Below are 23,644 nucleotides of genomic sequence, written 5' to 3' on the forward strand. Positions count from 1 at the left end.
CCCTGTGTGTACATTTCTCCAGCCAAATTCAGGCTTTTCCTCTCCCAAGTGTGTGTTTCACACCTTCCTCTGTCCTCAAAACTCCCTCAAATGCTCTTTTCCCCCTGCCCTCAACTCATGACCATGCTTCCTAGTTCACTGAGAAAAACAGAAACACGCAGCAGAGAACTGCCATGAGCTCCCCCTGTCTCTTCCGTCCACTTTTGCCTCTGGCCCGCAGACTGCCTTCTTCCCAGGGCGACTATGGGGCCACCTCTGTGTTGTTTGCAAAGCCCAAGCGCTCTGCTTGTGCACCAGATCCCACTGGCCTTTGGACAGACGATGTCAAGCCCTTCATCCTTTGTTCTTGGATCCCTCCCCAATCGCTTGCTGGAGTATTCAGTGACTGATGAAGATGGCACACACTCAAACATTTGGTGTTACAAAATAGTATGGCTTGCTGCGAGAAACAATTGTGTCAGCACTCCTGGACTCATCTTGTGGACTTTGAGCCACTCCTCTGCTATATTTGTCTTATCAAGCTGCAACCCCCACCTGGCATTCCTTGTCCTCCTCCCTGGCTTCATTTCCCCCCATAACACATAACTCCACCAGAAGCACTGGGTGTTTAGTTCGCTTATGGTTTGTCTTCCATCCCACCACTGGAATAGAAGCTTCACAAGGGCAGGGGTTTTTGCAGATGTGTCCACTGCTTTATTCCCAGAGTCCAGCCAGTTCGCAGGGCACTTGCTCAAGGATCTTCAAGTTAATGAGGCTCCAGCCCTGCCATTTCTGATCCATGCGACTCCAGGCAAATTACCCTCTTGAAATCTCCCTTCTGTCATTTTTAAGATGGTGGTGCTGACAGTACCGTGGGATTGTGGGACTGTGTTAAGGATTAAGCGACAAAGTGTGTTAAACATTTTAGCACATTTTCTGGTGTGAAGTGCCCAACAAATGGTTCTTATTATATGGTTACTTACAATATAATAATTATACATTAGCATTCAAGGTTACGCTAAGTTTACCTAGTCCCAAACAGGTACTTGTTTGGGAATTTGGTGGACTGGCATCAAGAAGAAAAAGAAAAGGTCTATGAATATGTTTTCCTCCTATTATTAAAGACTCCATTCAAAACCTAATCCTGACTTTAAAAATAATGAGCATATGCGGTGCCTGGGTAGCTCAGTGAGTTAAGCATCCAACATCGGCTCAGGTCATGATCTCACGGTTCATGAGTTGGAGCCCCGCATCGAGTTCTGTGCTGACAGCTCGGAGCCTGGAGCCTGCTTCGGATTCTGTGTCTCCCTCTCTCTCTGCCCCCTCTCTCGCTTGCTCTCTTTCTCTCTCTCAAAGATAAATAAAAACATTTAAAAAAGACAAAGAAAATTTAAAATAAATACGAATAAAAATAATGAAATACAACTCAGTAGTACTAACGTCTAGACTGAGGTTCTATGTTCAGTAAGGAAATAATGTCAACCAGTAGGCACCTCGCATTGACTGGCCCTCCAAAATAGGTCCCATAGCTGACAAATGGGCCTCACTTCTGCCCTACTGCCTGGGCCCTTTTCCCATTCTTCTCTTCCCTCTCTGCTGTCACAAAGACAGCTATTGCTGGGACCCTCTCTTCCCGTGGCTCTGCAATTCCAGGGTGGGGTCTCTTGTTAGCACAAGGGGAGTATGAAAGGAAATGTACTTCTCTGTACCTTTATTTTCCCTTTAGGGTTTAAATGGAAAAAGAGAAGGTGGGGTCCTTTCAGCCATTGTTGCTGGGATTAAAAACCTTGGGAAAAAAAATCACGTTGGAGCTTTGAGTGCATGTTCCCACAAAACCCATGTTATATATAGTGGCTCAGTTCTATGGTACTATTAATAAAGCAGAATATTTCAGCTATGATTTCTGGGCTGTCCTGGGAACCTAACCACAAAGTGGGACATAATTTCAATAAAAAAGTATGTTCAGAATTCCCAGCAACTAATTTACAAATCCACATTCAGAATCTAACCCGTCTGAAAGGAGAGGGTTGCTAATTCTCAGTAGGGTTGGCAATTTCACAAAGATATCACAAATGTCATGAAAAGGAGGATCAAGTTGAAGAGTCTTATGTACGGTAGTCGAATGGAACTTCATTTCTATTTGGATGGGGTACCTGATCCCAGTTCTGTAATACCAGGAAATGTGTTGGGTCTAGCTCAGAGAATTTTGTGAGAACTGAGTGTGGTAAAAGAACATAACATGGGGAGCTTGGGTGGCTCAGTTGGTTGAGTGTCTGACTCTTGATTCCAGCTCAGGTCATGAATTTGTAATTCGTGAGTTCATACATCCAACTTTGTGCTGACAGTGAGGTGCCTGCTTGGGATTCTCTCATTCTCTCTCTCTCTCTCTCTGCCCCTCTTCTGCTTGCAAACTCTCTCTCCCTCAAAATAAATAAGTAAATAAACAAACAAACAAAAGAACCTGACGCATCCGGCAGAGCCTGGTTAGTGATAGCTATGTAACAAAAGTTAGTTCTCTTCCCTCCCATTGGTGAAACTTCAGTGTCTATTCTTTTTACTTGGTTTTGTGTGTCTTCCTATGAATCTATTTTTAACACTTACATAGAGAAAAAAAATGCAACATTTTGCCAATAGAAACCAGAAAATGGTTATTTGCTCATTTCTTCTGGCTGACACACCTTGTCTGCAAATGGCAGCTTCTCCCTCAGGAGGAAATCTTTTCCATCAAATAAGCCTTTATGCCTTCCAAAAGTCCATGCCAAACTGTGAAAATCACCATCTTAGCTTCCCAGAGTGGTGAAGCTTTGGCAGTTGGGCCAATGCTCATTGAGTGGGAAACTGGGAACAGACGTTAACTAACCATCCCACATTTTCGGTTTCTGTCCTTGCAGTCGTTATCCAAAATATACAAGTAAGGGAGCTCGCCTAACTGGAATGGCATATGTTACATATTACGGTTAACCCTAAAGCACATAACCATAAGACAGCGAAGACTTACTGCTCAGGAAGAAGTCTGTGCCATTAGTAGTTAGTGGGGTTGGGCAGAAAGCTGTAAACGCCCTGGTGTCAGAATGGTGTTTCTCCTTCCTGGACACCTCAGGCTTTCCTTACTTCCACCGTATCTCCAGACGTTCCCTAAAAGAATGGGCTACTGCATGTTATTCATAAAATCTCCTTATGGATGAAACCTTTCTCAGCTAACACCTCCAATTCTTTACCCTTTGACAAAATCCTTTTTAAAACAGCTCTTGAATTAGTGCAGCCTCACAGGGATTTTCTAGAGCCAGAAACCTGGGACATAGAACTAGGCAGAATTAAGTGCCTCAGTTTTATCTTTGTATGATCCTGGACAACACTCTTATGTTCCCTACACCTGTCTTTAAACTCTGGTAGAGTTTCACTTCTTGTTCTGTGTCTCAAAAGAATATTATTAGGATGAACCAATATATTTGATGTGTTTAATTAGTAGGATGAACCAATATATTTAACTTTCAAAAAAGAGTTGAGTGCTCTTTTAACATAACTTTAATTTTTAAAGCTTATATTTAGTGTCTGTCCTCCCACCCCCAATCTCCTTGAAGAGAATTATTTTGCAAGATACTGAACAATAGGCAATTTTAGAAGCATAGTGAACTTTAATTACCCAATGTTTATCTGGATCTTCTGAAAGAAATGTTGAAAAAGTACAATACCTTTTGATATGAAATTGTTTATGTTGAAACATACACCAAAGGGGAGATGGTGTCTAATACATATTTTTACAGTTCTCAATGATTGTGAAAAAAGATCTGGAAAGTGGGAGTAAAAATCAAACAACTGTTGAACAGATTAATAACTTCCTCTTGAAATAATATCCTTACCACCTTGAGCAGTGCAGACTCCTTGACAATTTCCAGGAAATTTCAGTAATACATAGTTGTTTCAAATATAGTAGAGTAGAAGAATTACTACAGTCTAGGGAAAATAATATTTTGGGGGTAGAAAGAAGCAACTATTCTCCAAGTAGGACAAATACTACAGCCCTTCTACAGAGATGACAATATTGTACGGTATTTGAGATCAACCACAGTGCAATGTGGTGAGTGGCATTCAAACTTCATCCTGTTAATCTTAGAAAGTCTTAAAAGTCAACTAGAGCACACAAAGACATACTGAAGCATACCAGGGCTACTCCACACAGGACGTTTCTCTATTGTTTACTTAGTCAATGTCCTCACCTGCGACAGACTGGACATGCAGCCATTACACTATTCAAAGCAGGTGAGCTACTTTATTACACGAGCTGTCAAATTAGGACTCATGGATTCCAACAGTCCCCCAAAAGAAAGCTATGTTACTTTCTTAACCATCTACCCATGCTCTTCACTCTGATCAAGTTTTCACACAGCTGAAGAGATGGTTAGAATGCTGGCACGTTTGTTATCTGCTGTACCTGCCTAGTTTCTGATTAATGGATGTGGCATGGGCACTGGGCAACCCTCATTCTAAAGACAAAAGAAGATAAGTAGCAAATAAATCTTATTTTATATAAAATAAATAAAAAATAAAGCTCAGGAATTAGTTGAAATACCTGCTGATTATATAACTCTTGCCTATTTAGCATACATTTATTGTTCAAAGTACAAGAAGGCACTCACTCTAAGGCATACGGATGCGTATACTTCATACTGTTGCCCGTATCAATCAATGTATACAGACTAGGAGGAAAAATTCACTTATCACGAAATCGAAGTCTGTCAGATCTTGCAAATAATATCCCCTTTACTTGAGGATGTGAAAATATAGTAAAAAAGCTAATGTGCTGTGAGCTCCAGAAGCAAACCAAACCAAAATGCCTGGACAATTAGTGGGACAATTTTTCCTTAGTGGCTGTTGTTGATGCAGTTCTGACAGGAGCCTCATAACACAACCAAGAAGGTGTCCTGAAAGGCAAAACTTGGCAGTTTCCAAAGTTGGTTAAGACCAAGGCTGAGCCTGGAGGATGGGGGAGGTGGGGGAGTGGGTGTGATGGTTAGTTTTTCAATTCATGCCTCTAAAAATCGGGTCCGTTCATTTCTGCCTTTCTCATACTAGTTCTCTGTGACTACAAATCAAAATGTAGATCCAGCTAGCACGGGGCTCTAGAGACTCCCGGGTCTGAAGAATGCATACCCTCCTGGTGTTTGGCCTGCAGACCAGCAACCGGGCTAGGCTGGTCCAGGCCCGCCACTGGAGCAAGACCCAGCTCAGCAGGGTGGAAAGATGCCTGTGCGCCCCCTTCAGTCCCCAGCAAGTGTAAAACTCGCTAGCCTCACTCAGGGCTCAAGTGGCCAAACTCTCCCATTCTGGAGTCAGAACCACTCACCATTACAGACAGAACCTCCCCGAATGTTAAATAAGGCAAACAGGGAAGAAGCCCCCAGACCCAGGGTGGGGTCCGTTTCCTCCGGAGGCCAGCTCCCAGCTCTGCAGATTTCTGAACACACAGCATACCAGAGTGGGCCAGCCTGACCGTTCACAGAACCCTTTCTCGTTGGCCCCGCCGTGGCCGCCGCTGCAAGCCGCTAACTCTGCAGCCACGTCCAGGGGCCCGCGCCCGCGCCCGCCCAGTGCAGCTAACAAAGCAGCTCCCACCGGGAACTGTAGGGGCGGAGCTGCAGACCCCCTCTCCACCAGCGAGCCTCGCAAGACCAGCCTACTGCCTTCCAGCCACAGCCACCGCACCCTGGTCGGGGGAAAGCCCCCAAGTGACAAGCAAACTTTCTTTGAATGGTACTGAGGTGAATTCCCCCGAAGAAAGGAGGATGGGGTTGGGGAGGGGCAAGGGCGCAGTGCTCTGGTATGGCTCCAGATGAACGGACCCTATGGACCCTTTCTCCCCCGCTGCATCCCCCTCCAGCTGCCAGGGAATGAGGTCATCCCCTCATCCCTTAACTCTCCGCCAGCCTCGCTTTCTCTGCCCTTCCACAACAGGTTTGATCCCTGTTTGAGTGGGGCCACGGTAAGCGAGGGATGGGGCCAGAAAAGTTTATGAGGGAGGGATCATCCGTGGCAGCAAAGCATCTCCAGTCCCGATCCTGTTAAGATGAAGCAAAATTCCCATCTGGAACTGTTTTCAGTGATTCTTGCTCTGATCAGGCATGGGGGAGGGAGAGGGCTCCGTGAAAGGACCCTCCTCGGGTGGAAAGTCTGCATTTAGAAGTTACTCTGCCTCCCTGCTCCCCACCCCCTCGTCCACTTTTAAAGCCCTCCCACCCTAGCTCACCGACCACCGAACCCTCCGCTCCTTTTAATTCATACATTTCTACCAGTCAAGGGGCCAACTCCCCCCGCGCCTACCTCGGGTCTCAGAGCCTGGGGCCCCGGGGCTCCTTTACTCCCAGTCCTGCCGGCTCAGCGGGCTGTGGCCACCAGCAGGTACCGGCGCTTTATACGGATCTGCACAGCACCGCTGTGTGACTCAGTGAATCTCTGAAAGGCTTGTGTCTATGGTCCTTCAAAATAAGAGTCCTCAGAGGAGGCGTGGCTCGAGCCTAACTCAGCTAGCGGCCCCAGGTTAGCCAAGGCTTCCCGCCCCCTCCTTCTGGCCACCCTCCTCCGTTTGCATCTTTCTGGTGCCCCTTCCAAGGGCAGCCAGCGATGAACCAGGCTTTCTCAGAACTTTCAGGAAGAATTGATAATGGGAAAGAATTTAACTTCCCCCACCCCCGCCCCCAGGCCAATGGAGATGTTGACTGCCAAGTCAGGATGATTCCTGCCCCCCCCCCCCCCCCCAGTTTATGATTGTTTTTCCTTTATAGACTAAAAAGAAATGTCCAATGACTCTGACTCCAGGGCAACATTTCCCCGGGGCCAGGAATGGAAGCCGGAGGTGTAATGGAAGCAGCCCCGAAGGAATGAATCCTCCGGGCTGGAGCTTGGGGTAAGGGAGGGTCCAGTTCCCGAGGGCTACTCATATTTAACTAGGGTGCTACAGATTTGCAGGTACAAGCAGAATGTGCAGCGTTTAAATTAAAAAGTACAAAGTAACCTGTGATATGCTCTTTTAAAGTAAAAGGATAATTTCTAGATTTCCATTAGTTTACTCTGTTCTGAGTGTCAATGAATAACTAAATTTAGGAACCCTTAGGGTAAGAAGTGTAACTCATTCTGATTTAGCAACATCTTAGGAACGAGTTCCCTATCGGCCTTTTTCTTCTGTCATAAACTACAAGAGGCCCTGAGTCACTTGTTTTAACCTACATGGGGATGACTCTAGAGTGTTTTAAAGTAGGAAATGGACACATTAATTCCCAAATTAATTTCCTGCATAAAATTTGTTTGATTTATTGTGGGCCCAAACCTAAAGCCAGCCAGATCAGCAATTTTTCCTTTCACCAACCCTCGCTCTGTGCGTAACCCTCCAGTAGTCAGTTTGGCACACTATTATTTCTGTCCTATTTCTCCTACAAGCTCCTTGACCACTGTGACCAAATTTCTTTTACACCCAACAAGCTGTCAATAAAATAAGTGAATGAATGTTAGTACCTAACATTTACTGAACATCTACTGTTGGGGCAGGTCCTTTCAAATAACTGCCAATAATGCCAACTAGATTTGAATAGCCAGTGGACTGCATATTTAAAGTGTGAAGTAATTTTATCCCCACCTTCATTATTAATATTGAGCAGTCGGGTTTCTAGGTTCCCAGCCCTGAGCCAGATATTCTACTTTCCTCCCTCTGAAATAGATCTGTAAATTTAAAATATCTGTAAAATATTCAAATAAACCCAAAGTGGATATTTCACCGTAATTCTACCAGAGATAAACACTGTTAACAGCCTACAGTCTTTGCTTCCAGACTTTTGTATGTGTATTTAAACACATTATAAAACCGAGATGAGATCATCATTTACATATGAATCTGTAACCTACTTTTTTTTTTTAACCTACAATATAATGCAGTCCTCTTTCTAGGCAGAGCCCGAGGCACTGCCATCTTTTCAATTTTTGAGAAGATGAGCAGGTAAAAACCTCAGTATTTCACTATTTAACTTCGCCTTTGACTTTCTCGGGTGCTCATTCCCGTGTCAAATGGCCATGAGGGCAGCAGCAATGACATCACTTGGCGCATCACAGGGTTTTCTTTGCAGGCTGCAGTGTGACAGTGAAGAATGAACTCTAAAAGGGGAGTTAGGATTTAGTAATCTGTGCCATTAACTGTGGAACTCTGTGAAGTTTTCTTAGTTCCACCATAATGGGATTAATTTGATGAATTTTAAAGTTTCGGTTCTTAAATTTTATAAAGTCAATTTTTTTTTTTCAACGTTTATTTATTTTTGGGACAGAGAGAGACAGAGCATGAACGGGGGAGGGGCAGAGAGAGAGGGAGACACAGAATCAGAAACAGGCTCCAGGCTCTGAGCCATCAGCCCAGAGCCCGACGCGGGGCTCGAACTCACGGACCGCGAGATCGTGACCTGGCTGAAGTCGGACGCTTAACTGACTGCGCCACCCAGGTGCCCCTAAAGTCAATTTTTTTTGATGTTTTTTATTTTATTTTTGGGACAGAGAGAGACAGAGCATGAACGGGGGAGGGGCAGAGAGAGAGGGAGACACAGAATCGGAAACAGGCTCCAGGCTCTGAGCCATCAGCCCAGAGCCTGACGCAGGGCTCGAACTCCCAGACCGCGAGATCGTGACCTGGCTGAAGTCGGACGCTTAACTGACTGCGCCACCCAGGCGCCCCACGGTTCTTAAATTTTAAAATATTATGATTTAAGAGTCCATTCTCAGCAAGAGCACAGAAGGAATAAATTAGATAAGCACGAGTTACTACCGCCTCACATGCTTCCCCACCACGGGAGGGTGTGGAGGGTGGAACAGACAGGTTGATTAGCTGCAAGAAAACATCCAATTCCTTTACTCTCAAGAGGCAGCAAAAGAAGGGTGACCCCTTAGATCTGCCATCTGCCTTATTCCTTCCATAGGAGCCCAGAAAGCAGCATTCATGTGGACCAGTTTTCATTTCTCAGAGCTCAAATCCAGAGGGATTTAAGGAACTGGTGCAAAACACTGAATATTTTAATGTTTTCAACTTTTAAGGCTCTTATGCGTGAAGCGTGGGAGGCATGGATACATCTTAGCTATCACTCTGGCAAGTCCCAGAACTGTGAAAACTATTATCTGTAGAAGCACTGATAGGAATTTCTGCCAAGCCTGAAAAAGAACACTCCATCCTCTCGTGCACAGTGAGGATTTTGATCAACAACCTTCTCCTTAGATGGTTCTTCTTCATTCTCCCTTAGCTAAACCTTAAAGTTCTATGGTTTTAAGGTAAGATGAAAGGCATAGAGAACAAGTATGCAATCAACTTTTATTTGACCAGGGGCTGCACTCTTTGGATTCTGTCTGGCCACACTGGAAATATTTGACATTTAGGACTTAAAGGGTTGTGTTTTAGGACTTTTGACTAGCTGCACTGTTAGCATGCTTTGGCTCACAGACCTATGGCTTCAAATGGGCAAATTTAATTGTGGAGATGAAATAACTTGCTCAAGGGCCTGGTTGTTTGGGGAGAAATGTGGAACGGGTAAAAGTAATCCTTCAAACCATTCCTTTACATATTCTTTTCATATTCTCTCACACAAATGAAAAAGGTGAAACATAGGTGGTTAAAAACTAACAGAATGACAAAAGACAACTAAAAACAAATGGCGTTCACTGAACAAACAAGATCTTGGCGGTGAAGCTAAACCATAGAGTATATACATAGATATACAACTATAACTGCTAACTGGTACCACACAGCACCTATCTCAGATATGCTCAGCATAGGGAACAATAGTTTATAAAATGGATAGCATCAGCAAATGCCCATTCAAAAAACAACAACAACAACAACAAAACTACCAACTCTACACTGATTGCTCAACCATGCTTTACTAACATATAAATTAAGGCCAAAATCTGTATTTTCATTCCCTTTATTTACATGTAGCAATAAAAGAATGTTAGTATGTCTTCAGGCATTTTATCTAAAATAATATTTTAATGAAAATTACCCAAACCTTGGGATTTTCTTAACTCTTGGCTTTGGGGTTGGCACATTTTCTATACGGAGGCTTTTGCTACGTATTCTCTCAGAGTGATCAATGCTGTGCACAATACGTTCTGATATCAATTCAGCATAAGGGAATATTTCCATTCATTTCTGTCACTTTGATATTATTTTTAGAAAGTTGATTTGGCTGTTGCTATATTTTTAAAGGTACAAAATTGTGGTTGAATGGACCATTTCTTTCATTATAGGTAACTACTTTTGCAATGGTTCCCAGTCACATACAGCCAGCAAGAACAAGCCTAGGAAAATAGTATACAGCAAGTATAGATTTTATCTGATGTTGGTTCCAATTAATATTATTTCTGTGAAAATGTTTCTGGGAGTAGAATGCTTCAGATTAACTTTAATCTGTATTCATTTTAAAAGATGTACACCTTTAAAAACTCTTGGACCACTTTGAATATGGACCTTTTCTAATTAAGTGCAGCATTTTATACGAAACACATTTGTTTCCATAACAACAACTACCAAATTATTTTAACAAAAGAAATCTTTAAACATGAAAATGTGCATCTTCTCAAGAGGCTAAACACTGTGCATTATTTGATCATGAAGACAGACCATTAGGGGAGGAGGTACAGGGCAAGCCTCCAAGGACAATTCATAGTTTCAACATAAAAACAAATTAATGTATTTCATTGGCCAAGAGAACTTTCTGGCTCTTTGGTTTGTACATAGCTTTTTATTAAGAGGAGGGAGAAGGGGAAAAGAAATGGACTGTTTGTACTTGTGTAAATGTGACTAGAACCCAATGAACATAAAAGAGCATGTGAGAGGGAACACGACAACCAGAAGGTCTGCAGTTGTGGAATGCAAAAAAAATTAAAAAAAAAAAAAAGATCCTGCAATTGTAAACAAAAGAACGGATCGCATTTGTGTGAGCAAAGTAAGCCTTGAGCCTCCAAGCAACTCGAGAGGAAGCACAGAATCTGAGCCAGCAGGGGCCTGAAGAGATCTACTACAAGGGTACCCTGTAAAGGGCATGGGCTATGGAGCCAGACAGATTGGGGTCAATCAGAGGCTGTCTCCATGACCTTAAACTCACAGAGCTTTTGTTTTCTCATCTGTACAATGGAGGTAAATGTATTTACCTTGGAGTAGTGTTGAGAATATAAAGTGAGAGGCTGCGTGTATAGTGCCTAACATGGTGTTTGATATGTAGAAGGTAGAGGCTGGTGTTCTTCCCCTTTTAATGTATATATTTATAACCTTTCAGTGTCTCAGGAATGTATTTTACACAATACAGTCTTTAGTTAGGAACGGACTAGAAAATAATAACCCGAACTTTACTTTGTACTGACACTATGCCAATTACTTCACATGCATTCTCACATTTCATCTTACTCTACAACCCGTGGGGAAATATGGTTGTTATGGCCATGCCCCTCTTCATGGAGGAAGAAGATGAGCACAGGGAGGTTAGGTAACTTATCCAAAACCAAACAGTAGGTAAGCAAGTGGAGGAACAATGAATGACATAAATTGTTAACTCCAGAGAATATAAATCTGGAGTGAAAAGTATATAATTATGGTGAGTCCATTAACAATCTCAGGACACTACGATGTCCAACAGTAAATCAGCAATTTATTACTACAAAGTTTAATGGTACACGGTGTCAGTTTGACCTGAAATAGTTAAGGCAGTTTCTAAACATGTCCTGCTTCATCCACAGAAGGATCTGACTCATTATTGAGTATCCTTTTCCAAATCAAATGAGTTATGCTGGCTCTGATGGAATCATCCACAGATTCCACGTGGATTACTGAAAAGGCATAGTTAAGAGCCGGAATTTGACTTTTATGCGACTCTCCTGAGTCCATGGCGAAACACTGTTATCAGTTGACTGGTTAGTTTAACTTCATCCTACATTAGAAATACCTTAAGCTGTGCCTTAAAAATACAGTGACTGATAATAGATAAATATGACATCATCAGTTTAAGATTACACATTTTCAGATTTTATACTAATCCCAACGGCAGTTCAGGAGGTTGTGGGTGAGATGATTCTCTTGATACTATTGCTTCTGGTGACAGAAAAATAAGGAAGCTTGTGTTACATTTCACATAGATGCTTTGGACACTTGGAAAACAAACAGATCAGCCAGCATTCCATTGTTGCTCCCAGAAACACAGGAAGTGAAACTACCTCAGTAATGGAGCTGCTGTGGGTGTTGCAGTGCCTTTCTCAGGAGGACAATTTAAACGCAAACGTTTGCCAGGAGGAGGGCACTGGGCCTGTTTTCCCTAACTCTGAAACCTTTCCTCGACCAAATCCTTTACATCCTAAACTTGAGCATCCATCCCCTTGAATTAATAAACTAATCCTTTGGTTCATATTAATAGGATTATGTTCTCTAAAGTACTTAATTTTTCTCATTAGGGAAATACACAGGGATTTGGTTGAGGGCAGCAATGAAAAGTCTGTGGGCAAAGATACCTGACTACTAAGAATTGGGGAGATTATTTTATGGTAGAGTAAAACTTTGGTTTGCGAGCATAATTCGTTCCGGAAACATGCTTGAAATCCAGAGAACTTGGATATCAAAGCGAATTTCAAGAACCATTGGCTCAGTTGTGATCATGTGACATTCGACATATATCACTTGTTTACCAAGTTAAAATTTATTAGAAATGTTTGCTCATCTTGTAGAACACTCACAGAAGTTACTTGCAATCCAAGGTTTTGCTGTATACATCTTTGACACAATAAAATGTGCAAACCAAGGCTCTAGCACAGAAAGGGAATAAGACAAGAGAGAGAATAAGGGGTAAATATTCTAATTAAATTTTCTTTAAAAATAAAAACTTAATAGACGCATTTTACAATGGAAAACTCTTTCAGTGTAGATCGTAAAACTCATAAGAGGAAATATTTGGTACCAGTAATTAAAAGAATGAATTTATCTGATATACACTTTATATGATGGACAGTTACAACAATTGACAATAATATTGATACTGCCTGTTATAAGCCTATTAGAGGATGGGTCCATTATACTGTGTTGCCACTGATACAATGAAGTAAAAGATTTCAAGAGATAAAAATAAAGATTTTTATGTATGAGTTCACTAGATGTGAATGAGAGTCCTATGGTCCCAAGGAATTAAGATCATTATTCTTGTATCAGTATATTTGTCTTTTTTTTTTTTAATGTTTTATTTATTTTTGAGACAGAGAGAGACAGAGCATGAGCAGGGGAGGGGCAGAGAGAGAGGGAGACACAGAATCCAAAGCAGGCTCCAGGCTCTGAGCTGTCAGCACAGAGCCCGACACGGGGCTCGAACTCACAAACCCCGAGATCATGACCTGAGCCAAAGTCAGATGCTTAACTGACTGATCCACCCAGGCACCCCTGTCTTTTTGTTTTTAGTAGCCTAAGACAAAGGGAACTGATTTTGAGGTAATGTGGCCACTTGATCGGGATGATATCAAGTGACATTTCAAATTAAACTTTGGTTCAATCTGCTTTATTCAGAGAAACTAGCTACCTATTAAATGTTTTCAAATGGCCACATCTTTCATAATATGTGATGAAATTTAATGAAATGTGGCACATAAATAAAGTTCAAAGAAAGAAGACTGTGCTGAGAGTCATCGGAGCTTAGAGCACCAGTTTATAAAGTGTCATTTCTGTGCAAAGTTGACAAGGTTAAGATTCAGAAGGTAAAGTTTTCAATTCAAGAAAGAAAAAGACAGCAATCATAAGGACTAAATTCAGTCTTGCCTCCTGAAAACCAAGCCCTCTGCCAATCATTATCTCAATTTTTGAAAAGCTTCAATAGAGATTAATTTATTAGCAACAGGTACATACATGTTTAGCACCACAGCTGCATTCAGTTCATTAGCTTATAGATGGCAACATTATTCCATCTTCACTTGTGGGTGGCACGGAAGAAGCCTGACATAACTTTGGTGTCATTGTTCCCTTGTTTGTTTGCCCAAGTGGATGACACTTAACAAAACCTTGCGTCCCAGCAATGGATAAACTGGTCTGACAAAAATGATCCTCTCAAGTTGACTCCGTATCAGAGAACAAAGGCACAGTCTTTCAGCATCACAGAAGGATTCATTCTGGATTCAGTTACCTGCCTCACAGTCATCACGACATGGCTGAAAGACCGCGTGAACAGCTCTAGCAGGGTGCAGGCTGGGGGGGCACCCTCCGGCTTTTCGGGGCCACATGGTGCTACTTAAGGAGAAGGGAATTGCTATCCTTGAAATCCCTGAACCACCTGTTGCTACTCAGAGAGCCGCATCAGGAAAACCAGAAGAAGTTACAAGTGGCTAGCAACGTTCTTTACTACAATGACAGTAAAAATAGATGAGGACATTTGTGGTTTATGAAGCTCCTGCATCCATAACCTTAGGGGTGGCCAATATACTCATCAGGCACTCTGGACACAGTGGCTAGGGCCCACAACACTTTCGGCAGCCCACAAAAACCTTTTTAGTTTTCAGTATTTTTATACTTAGGAAAAACTAAATGTAAGAATTATAATGAGGACTACTATACAATAATGAACCTAACTTGGGTTACACTCATCTCTATACCAATGCAGTTAACAATACAATTCTAACTTTTTTTTTAATGGAGAAAGGGACACACCAAGACAAAAGAGCCTAGGGCCTATAAAAGTCATAATGTAGCTCTAATCTTAGGTAGCTGACGTTTGCCTGAACTCTTGACACTTTCCTTTCATCAGATAGAAAGACAAACTCTACCACTTAGTCTCTATTCACGGCGTCTTCTGTGTGAACCTAAATCAGTAGGTGTCACAAGGTTTTAAAAGAAGAAAACACAGTCTCATACGCTCAAGCTCATTATAATCTAAGTGAGGAGACAAAATCAGCTGTTAACAACAGGTGCTTTGCAGTTGTTCATTCATTCAGACATTCCTTTTACGAGTTACTCATAACTCGCCTGTGAACAGACTGCACATCTGGGAAAATAAAACTGCCCACTGAAAGTGAATTACGGGAGTGTAGGTAAAGCACAATAGTTAATTCATGTGAATACCCTTAAAAGGCTTAACAAAAATCCCTACGCACTTAGAAGTTGGACTTGCGTCTGAAGAACAAGTTGGCCTTGGGTTGCAGGCTAACAACATGGTGATATGTGATTCCAAGTTAGCATTGCAGCTCCGGATACTTCCTGGGTTACCACGCTGTCACTTATAGTTATACAGCCACTTTGCCCACAGCTTCTACTGATCTGGTGTCATTCAACCTCATCTGCAAAATGTTCTACCTTTCACTTTTTAAGTTCCTAAGGAGTTCTTTTTCAACTTGTTCATGGTGAGCAAAGAGCTCTTTTGCTACCAAAAAAGCTCAGCTATTTGGTAAAACAATGGCTACACTCAGTTCATTGTTATCATATACCTACTCAGACTTATTTTTTGAAAACTGATTTTTTTTCCTAGCCTCATTGACCTGTGATTGGTAAACAAAAAATTGTATACATTTAAGGTATACAACACGGTGGTTTAAAATTTTTTTTAAGGTTTATTTATTTTGAGAGAGAGAAAGAGTGTGCATGTGTGTGAGCATGAACCGGGGGGGGGGGGGGGGGGGCAGAAACAGAGGAAACAGAGAGAATCCCAAGCAGGCTCTGCACTGTCAGTATGGAGCCCGATGTGGGGCTTGAACCCACGAACCATGAGATCATGACCTGAGCTGAAATCAAGAATCCATTGCCTCACTGACTGAGCCACCCAGATGCCCCTTAAGAGCTACCATCTTAACAAATTTCGACTATACCAGGCTCTAAATATAACAAATCATCTCATCAAGTGCTTAGAAATGAGATACTTAGGCAAAAGTCCCTTAGTCTCATGGTCTCTTCATCTATTCATTGAAGAGGCTGAGCTGCATGTTTTCTTCAGCTAAATGGTTCTAAGATGAGGCCTAAGGTCAACCCACCCTGAGCTGGGTGTAGGACTTTTGTGGCAACATTTCAAATGGGTATTGGGGCATTACAGAGAGCAGTGGTTTTCAATGATAATCCACTGAGAAGTAAAAAAATACTAAAATCTCTATATTCATCTTATCCTTTAAACCTTTCTATCTTTGTGTATTATTTACAACATATGTCATAATACATATATATTTTTTCACACACGCATGCACAAAATATACCTGTATGTACATATTTGTATATAGATGTACACACACATTCACATAATATATACAAAATATTTTTCTAACAAGGATACATGACCAAAAAACTTAGTATCTCATGGTTTTAAGCAAAGATAGAAAGGGGTGGAGAACAAACAGGTAATCAACTCAATTCACCAGACAATATCTGGCTGAGGGTATGCTTCAGACTTCCATCTCCAGCTGTACCTTTGGCACAATTTGGTTCATAGATACATAGCTTCGAACATGAAAATTTAAGACGAAGCCATTTGGTCCACGCTAATTTGGGGAGGGGTATGGAATGAGTCAAAGTAATTTCTTCCAATTATTCCCTTATAAGAGATTCAACTAAATATTCCAGACAGTTGAAGACGCGAAAGCACAGCAGGGGTCTAGAGTTCCCCTGCCACTGCCTGGACCCCCTCCCATCCTGTAAGTTACAGAATAATTATAATTACAGTAATAATGATAATTATTATAGCTTTATGTCTCCTATGCTTGGAGTTTGGAAGTCGTACACAAGCAGGACATTTGAGCTGCCAAATCTTTTTTCCTATTGATGTGGCAGGGCCCATAACATAAGAAAATGCAGAGACAATCAGTTCTCAACCATTTGAACTGAAACCCTCCCTTAATACAAAAAAAAGTATCATTTCATTGCTTCATGGATTTATATTTCAAATTTTATGTATCGACTTCCAAATTTTTATTCATGCACGTAACTTTTGGAGCTGTCTCTGTAATTATCATTCCCATATTCAAACGGACAAACTGCCATTTGGATACCCGGCTTCTTGAAGCCCAAAGTTTTATTTTCTGAATTAGAGTGGAAGTTCTTTCTCATACTTGTGGTTATTTTGAAGAGAACTGCCACCTGCTCGTGATATTTTAAGTGTACCCTCAAAGTTTTCACTGAAGTCATACAATTTCATATTCGAATGCCCATGCTTTGGATCTGAATCCCAACTCTGTCACTTGTTAAGCAGATGTTTTTGGATACCCCATTCAACCTCTCCGTGCCTCATTTTCCCTCTCTGTAAAATGGAAATAAAGCTGTGAGGATTCACGGAGACGCTGTAAATCATTTGGCACAGTGTACATGGTACTGTTGCAACAGTTTAGCAATTTCTATTGTTATTACTAAGAAACATGGCCATCAAGGAGTCTATATTCTAAATAAGAAACTAGATGAAGCAAGGTTGCTTCCACCTTGACTAAGGTACCACCTTGACTAAGAATATAGATTAAAGCTCCTTCCAACTCTTAGTCTATCAAAACAAAACTGATGGAAGTGTCATTTAAGTTCACCACAGGAAAAGAGCAAGAAGGGAAGGGCAACAGAGACTGGACAGAAAAACATCCATTAGGGACTTAAATACTATATTCAACAAACGAATGGGCTCCACCATTAACTCTCTTCCAGTCCTGTGTCTCAATTTTCAAATGTGCACTATAGGGAGTTGGATGAGATTATAGCTAACATCTCTAATTATTATCCAGTTATTATAAATCATCACAGGAAATTCTATAAAGATAGATTTCTTTGCTTCTCTGCTTTTGACACCTGGGTATATAAATAATTTGTGTACTGTTCTCTCAATTAACTTTTTCCTGTGAATAATGCAAATGAGTTGCTTTATGCAAAGTACTTCCTCAACACTTGGAAGTCTTTATAATTATTTTCAGTAGCAGAGGGATCAAAAACGAAGCACTGAAAGACGAAATGAACTGCTCTCTCTGAGGGCAGAGACTAGAATTCTGAGCTCGCAATGCCAAGGTTTGTTACAGGGTACCATCCAGTGCTTTGAGAAGGAGATCTCTGTGGGGGTGGATCCAGTGTCTTCTCTTTCAACTGGAGCACCGTTGGTAAGGCTTTTGAATCCTGTACCAACTCTGCCAGAGCTATTCTGGAGAGATCACAGAGAAATGGTCCAGGAGCCTCTGAAGTTATATTTTGTCTGTGTCCCTCTCAGAGGACTACAGCTGGCTCTGCTGTTTTGCAGATAAGTGACAGATCGGGTCAGTACATAAAGCAGTTCTCTAAATCACTAACTTTGTCACAGTATCATGATGCACACTGAGCTCTGTGATTTATATTTGCTGTACAGATAAACTCTGAAGCCTCAGTTCTTTCTTACCCTGGAAATTCCCTTAGTTTTCTTTTTTTAATCATTTTTTTTTCAGAAATGTTTATTATGAAAACATACAATAAAGGCAACAAAAAATGTATCCATAATCAGAATACACTAGCATGATTCTTTTCCCCATGTTCTTTTCCAGTCTTCAAAGCATAGCTACACTGAGAGTATTTAATTTTATAAGCTAAATTTACACCCTCATTATATTATTTATCATTAATGTTTTCACCTTCATAGCCTTATCATTGCTAGTTTTAGTGGCTGCGTATTATTTACTTAATCAAGACAAGAGGACTAACATTCTGTGTTCTTTGGCTCTATGTTTCTTTCTTTGTTTTGAAATTTTAACAAAATGCTACAGTGAACATTTTCAGGCTTATACATCTTTCCTCTTATGAATTATTTCCTCAGGGCAAATACTGAAAAGTATAACTTTGGGGTCAAATACTGTTTGTATAACTCTTGACACTTATTGCTAAATTGCATGTTTTTAAAATTTTTAATTCTTTGCTAGTAATGATAAACATTTTTCATGAGGCTGATATCTTCCTGAAGAAACTGATAAATAACAGTGGCTTATTAAATAGGGTTTGGGGGGCCTAGGTGGCTCAGTCGGTTGGGTGTCCGACTTCGGCTCAGGTCATGATCTCGCAGTCTGTGAGTTCGAGCCCCGCGTCGGGCTCTCTGCTGACAGCTCAGAGCCTGGAGCCTGCTTCACATTCTGTGTCTCCCTCTCTCTCTGCCCCTTCCCTGCTCATGCTCTGTCTCTCTCTGTCTCAAAAATAAATAAACATTAAAAAAAAATTAAATAGGGTTTATATCTAAATTTAAAAGGACTGGTTATTCTTGGGGACGCCTGGGTGGCTCAGTTGGTTAAGCATCTGACTTGGGCTCAGGTCACGATCTCGCGGTTCATGGGTTTGAGCCCCTCACTGGGCTCTGTGCAGACAGCTCAGAGACTGGAACTTATTTCAGATTCTGTGTCTCCCTCTCTCTCTGCCCCTCCCCCGCCTGCGCTGTCTCTCAATAAGTAAACATTTAAAAAATTAAAAAAAAATTTTTTTAAAAAGAGTGGTTATTTTCGGAAGTAGATTGCACTGCATTCTAAGATCACCTCGACGCAGTGGTCAGTCTGCATGCTGTGGTGTTCCCCTTTTCTGCCCTCCACTTAGCTCTACATGCAAATTCTCCTATTTACTAGTAAGCAGTGTTCTGGTAGTTTTTGATTCAACTGAGGGCTAGCCAACTGTGTATTTGGGGTAGGAGCAGAAGGGTAGGTTCATTCACTTATCTTACCCTAAAGTTGTTTAAAACTTAGTTAAGATTTACACAAATTCTGATACAAGATTAATGCCCTCTGTCTATTCCTGGCTATGAACATAAATTAAATGATTTCTTGGTTATTGGAAACAATTTCTCTATGTCGTTTCTATAGCACAAAAAGGTGTTTCTAACTATGTTTAGGAATGTCCTGAAATTCTTCCAAATCTGCTCCACCCACGCTACAAAAAAGTATCAAAATAAAATCAATGTTAATTCATATTATTGGTAACAAAAATTATTTGCCACTATAGAGAATTTGGGAGATGAGACTGGGAAGATTAAAACAGGCACTGACAGTTTCTCTGCATAATTGCCTCCTTTGACATCTTCTTCAGTAACTATCAACATATTTAATTAGACAATATGTCTAATGGATATTTAATGAACTTGTTAAGAGGTAAGCTTTTTCTCAATGGACACAGTTGTAACTCAGTGTTCAGAGCACATCTGAAAATGGGATTCAAGATATTTTTGTGGCTTCTTGGAAACTTTTATCATCTTTGACAAGTTTCATAAATTATGCATAAAAGGAATACTACAGTGCTTCTAATGTACAACTTGCATTTTTTCATGTTTAACAAAAAAAATGCTTATTATTTCAGCTGCTCAAAGAGTTTCTAAACATCTCTTCAGACACATGTCTACAAAAAGCCAACAGAAGGGGAAAGATATGCTTTGCATTTGTATCACTGCTTAAGGACCAGAGATACTTTTTTCCTTCTATATTTTGTGTAAGTGGAACAAAAATCCTTTGACATTTTTCTTTGCTTGTTTTTACTCTCCCAGATTGCCTTGAGTCTCTGACACACTTCTATTCTGAAATCCTTCGGCGCTGACTTCCTTATTTGGTTGCTGGAACTGCTCTTTGTCTTGTTCAAACATTCTGCTAAGCTTGCAGCCTCCCTTAACCCCCGCCCCTTGCCCACTGCTCCCCCCTCCTACACACACACACACACACACACACACACACACACACACGCATACACACAAGCGCGCACGCACACGCACACACACACACACACACACACACACACACACACGCACACGGACACCCGGCTGGCTTCAGCAGGTCACTCTGACTCAGCCTTCTCTGTTGTTCACTTGCCAATCACCCATCAGTTATGCCCATTTAAGGAGTACCTTTTGGAAATCATAAGAGACCAGAGAGCTTTCAGCTGTTTGGAAGACTGCTCTGTTGCGTACACTCTAAGTCACCACAAAGCATGCATTTCACACAACTGCCCTCCTCATGTGGCAGGGTATGTATAAAAAGAAACAAAAGCCCAGAAAAAACTCCAGGCTGCCTAACTTGTGATTATTTTATTCTTCTGCATTCTGGCTCTTCAATTTGGCTCATAGAGCGGTTCTGTTTTGTTTTCAACTTTCTCCAACCTATATATAGCAAATGGCAAATACTCCCATCTAATATTCTAAGAAATCTATAACATAGGCTCAAATGCATATTCCAATTAACATGTAGAAAAGCTTCCTAAGTAAAGAACACACCCCTTTCAGTAACTGTTAATTCACTTTGCTCTCCGGAGTTGAAAACAACCAGGCATTTGGAGTGTGGAAGGGTCTTTTCTGGTTTCTCTGTGTGTGGGGAAAGTACAGCTCTCTGCATTCCCTATTTAAGAAAGAAGTTGCAATGGCTCCATCCAATAAAACAGAGCAGTGTTTCCTTACATATAAACAACTGAGAAATTCCTTGGGCAAGCACATAGCCTTTTGGTTCCTGGAACAAAGCGGATGGTGGTATTTATTATGTCAAATAAACACATCATCCGCACTCCAAAGGGAAACCTGAAGCAATAAGCTGAACAAAGCAGTTTTCAAGGTTTTAATCCTTTTGCAATTAGCTCTTGTCTAACTCGGCAGAGAAATTAAGAATGAGCTATTTTCCCAGAAGTACCCTTAAGTGATTAAAGAGCCACAGTTTGTTCCCAACACTTGCCCTGAAAAAGAATCAGAGCTGGTTTCCAAAGGTAAGTAATATAAACATACAGGATATCCTATCGCTTAATGTGATTTCTCATTTAGCCACTGAAAATAGTCAGTACTTTCCCTCGTCCATCGTGCTAATTACCGAAGCCCTGTTATTTATCAGCCATTGGACTAGATGTTGCAACCAGCCTTTATGGTCACCACTGATCATTCCTGAGAACAGATCAAATTCTATAGAAAGCACATTTTCTTTCCGCCTTGTTACCATTCCGTCAATTTTGCTTATTTGTGTTCACCATGGTGACCAACGTGGAAATAACATTCAGCTTACCAAATTCCCAAAGTGTATTACCCTCTGATTTTGAACAGTTTCAAACCGGCTTGGATGAATTCTTGTTGACAGAAGCCCTAAATCTTTCTTGGATACAGGCAGGATGTACGTTATAGACGTACTTTCTTCCATCACTCCCATTGGCTGTAACCTTAAGGAATCTGGATGTGCCATACAACGTGGCTTGTGAATTCAGACTCGTTCAGGTTTTACAGCACATGGAATCTGTGACACTCTACACACCATTCTATTTAATTCCACCATAGGAACACCACGCAGTTCTGCTGAAAGAAACCGACTTTGCATGCCTGCAGTACTGAAGCACAGTCACAGCACATGTCCGTGAAAAAGACATCTGTGAGAGTCTGTTTCCGAGGTTTTGAAATTAATGTTTACATTTGCACATTCATCTTGTTGTCATTAAGAAGGAAAGTGGTAGCAGTCCTTAAAACATCAAAAAATTCATTGTTTTATGGGAGAAAAAATCTAAATTGAGAACATTCTACCAAGATTTGGGAAAGACCATCATTGCTCACTTTAAGCCCAATGTTCTGGGAAGTATCACGGACAATCACTGACATCAAGAAACTAGCCCAAGACTGGGCTTGGGGACCTGTATTCTGGAGCCAGTTTTGTTGCAAAGCAGCTGTATCACTTTTGGGGAAGTCATCTCATACCTCTGAATCTTACTTTCCACATCCTTAAAACGCAGATATTTTAAATCAGAATTCCCGATGTGGTAAGAGTTCAACAATCCTCAGAAGCCCAGCAGAAACCATATATTTGCTCAAGACAGACGATCTTAGCCATCACTTAATGGATCTCCACCTCCATTGCCCCTGCTTTGCTGGTAGACACATTTGATACATTAGTGGAGGGATTTAAAATAAGAGTTCTTAAGTGAAAAAAAAATCAGGAATTACTGGATTAAAATAACTTCTAATAATTTCTAAACTTCTAACTCTCAGAAATAAAAAGGTTATTGGTTCCTAGATTTTGATTTGTGGTCTTGACATGAGCGATTCCCAAATTCAGCCATAAATTTGGGGTGACTTGACTGACCTTCCTCTTCATGTTCTTGGGATCATGTATTTTCTGAGACTGGTCTGGAACTTCTAAAAAATGCTGGCAAACCTATTATTGACAGGCTTAAATACATTTTTTTGTTGTTGCCTCATCCCACACATTCCCGACTGGATTCAGAGTTCACTTTAGCTTGGTTCTTTCTCTGCCCCATCCCTGAGCTCCCCCGACCTCTCATCTTACCTCTGGGCTCAGGGCACACCATGAGGTGGAGCTTGGAGGTGGCAAAGAAGGTTTCTGATGAACACACATGATTTGGTCATAACAATAACTTTCAAAACAGCTGAAAGAATGATTTTTTTTCGTTTTGCAGAGGGGAGTCAAAATACTATATATGTCAAATTTGCCATTTAAGTATATATTTGAGTTTGCTATTGATTTTTCATCCTAAATTGACTGTAACCATCTTGCTCTGAGGCAGGGGAGGAGTCTCAGAACAGGTCTTTCTTGTATGTTCCTACAAGAGTGTTCGTGGCATGATGTAGTAAGAAGAGCACTAATCTGGAAGTGAGAAGACAATTCTATGGTTCCAATAAAGTCAATAATATCATCCCCTCTGTAACCCCCCCCCCAGGCCTGATTCTTTACTTGGAGTTATCATTATTTTGAGGGGGGAAAAATGCAT

At 41.2% G+C, this 23,644-nt stretch overlaps 1 protein-coding gene across 8 annotated transcripts in view; it reads right to left on the bottom strand.

Annotated features, from left to right (window-relative positions):
- The window catches only part of PALLD (palladin, cytoskeletal associated protein), a 408,455-nt gene that overhangs the window by 83,016 nt on the left and 301,795 nt on the right, over positions 1-23,644 (bottom strand). The window contains exon 1 of one of the 8 annotated variants that reach the window (XM_045055696.1): positions 6,298-6,447. The exons of the other annotated variants lie outside the window; for them this stretch is intronic. The gene's annotated coding sequence lies outside the window, so the exon portion shown is untranslated. Of the gene's footprint in view, positions 1-6,297; positions 6,448-23,644 lie in introns of those variants that run through there. 8 annotated transcript variants of the gene reach the window in all.

This window comes from Felis catus, chromosome B1 (genome assembly GCF_018350175.1).
Source record: "Felis catus isolate Fca126 chromosome B1, F.catus_Fca126_mat1.0, whole genome shotgun sequence".
Lineage (NCBI taxonomy): Eukaryota > Metazoa > Chordata > Mammalia > Carnivora > Felidae > Felis > Felis catus.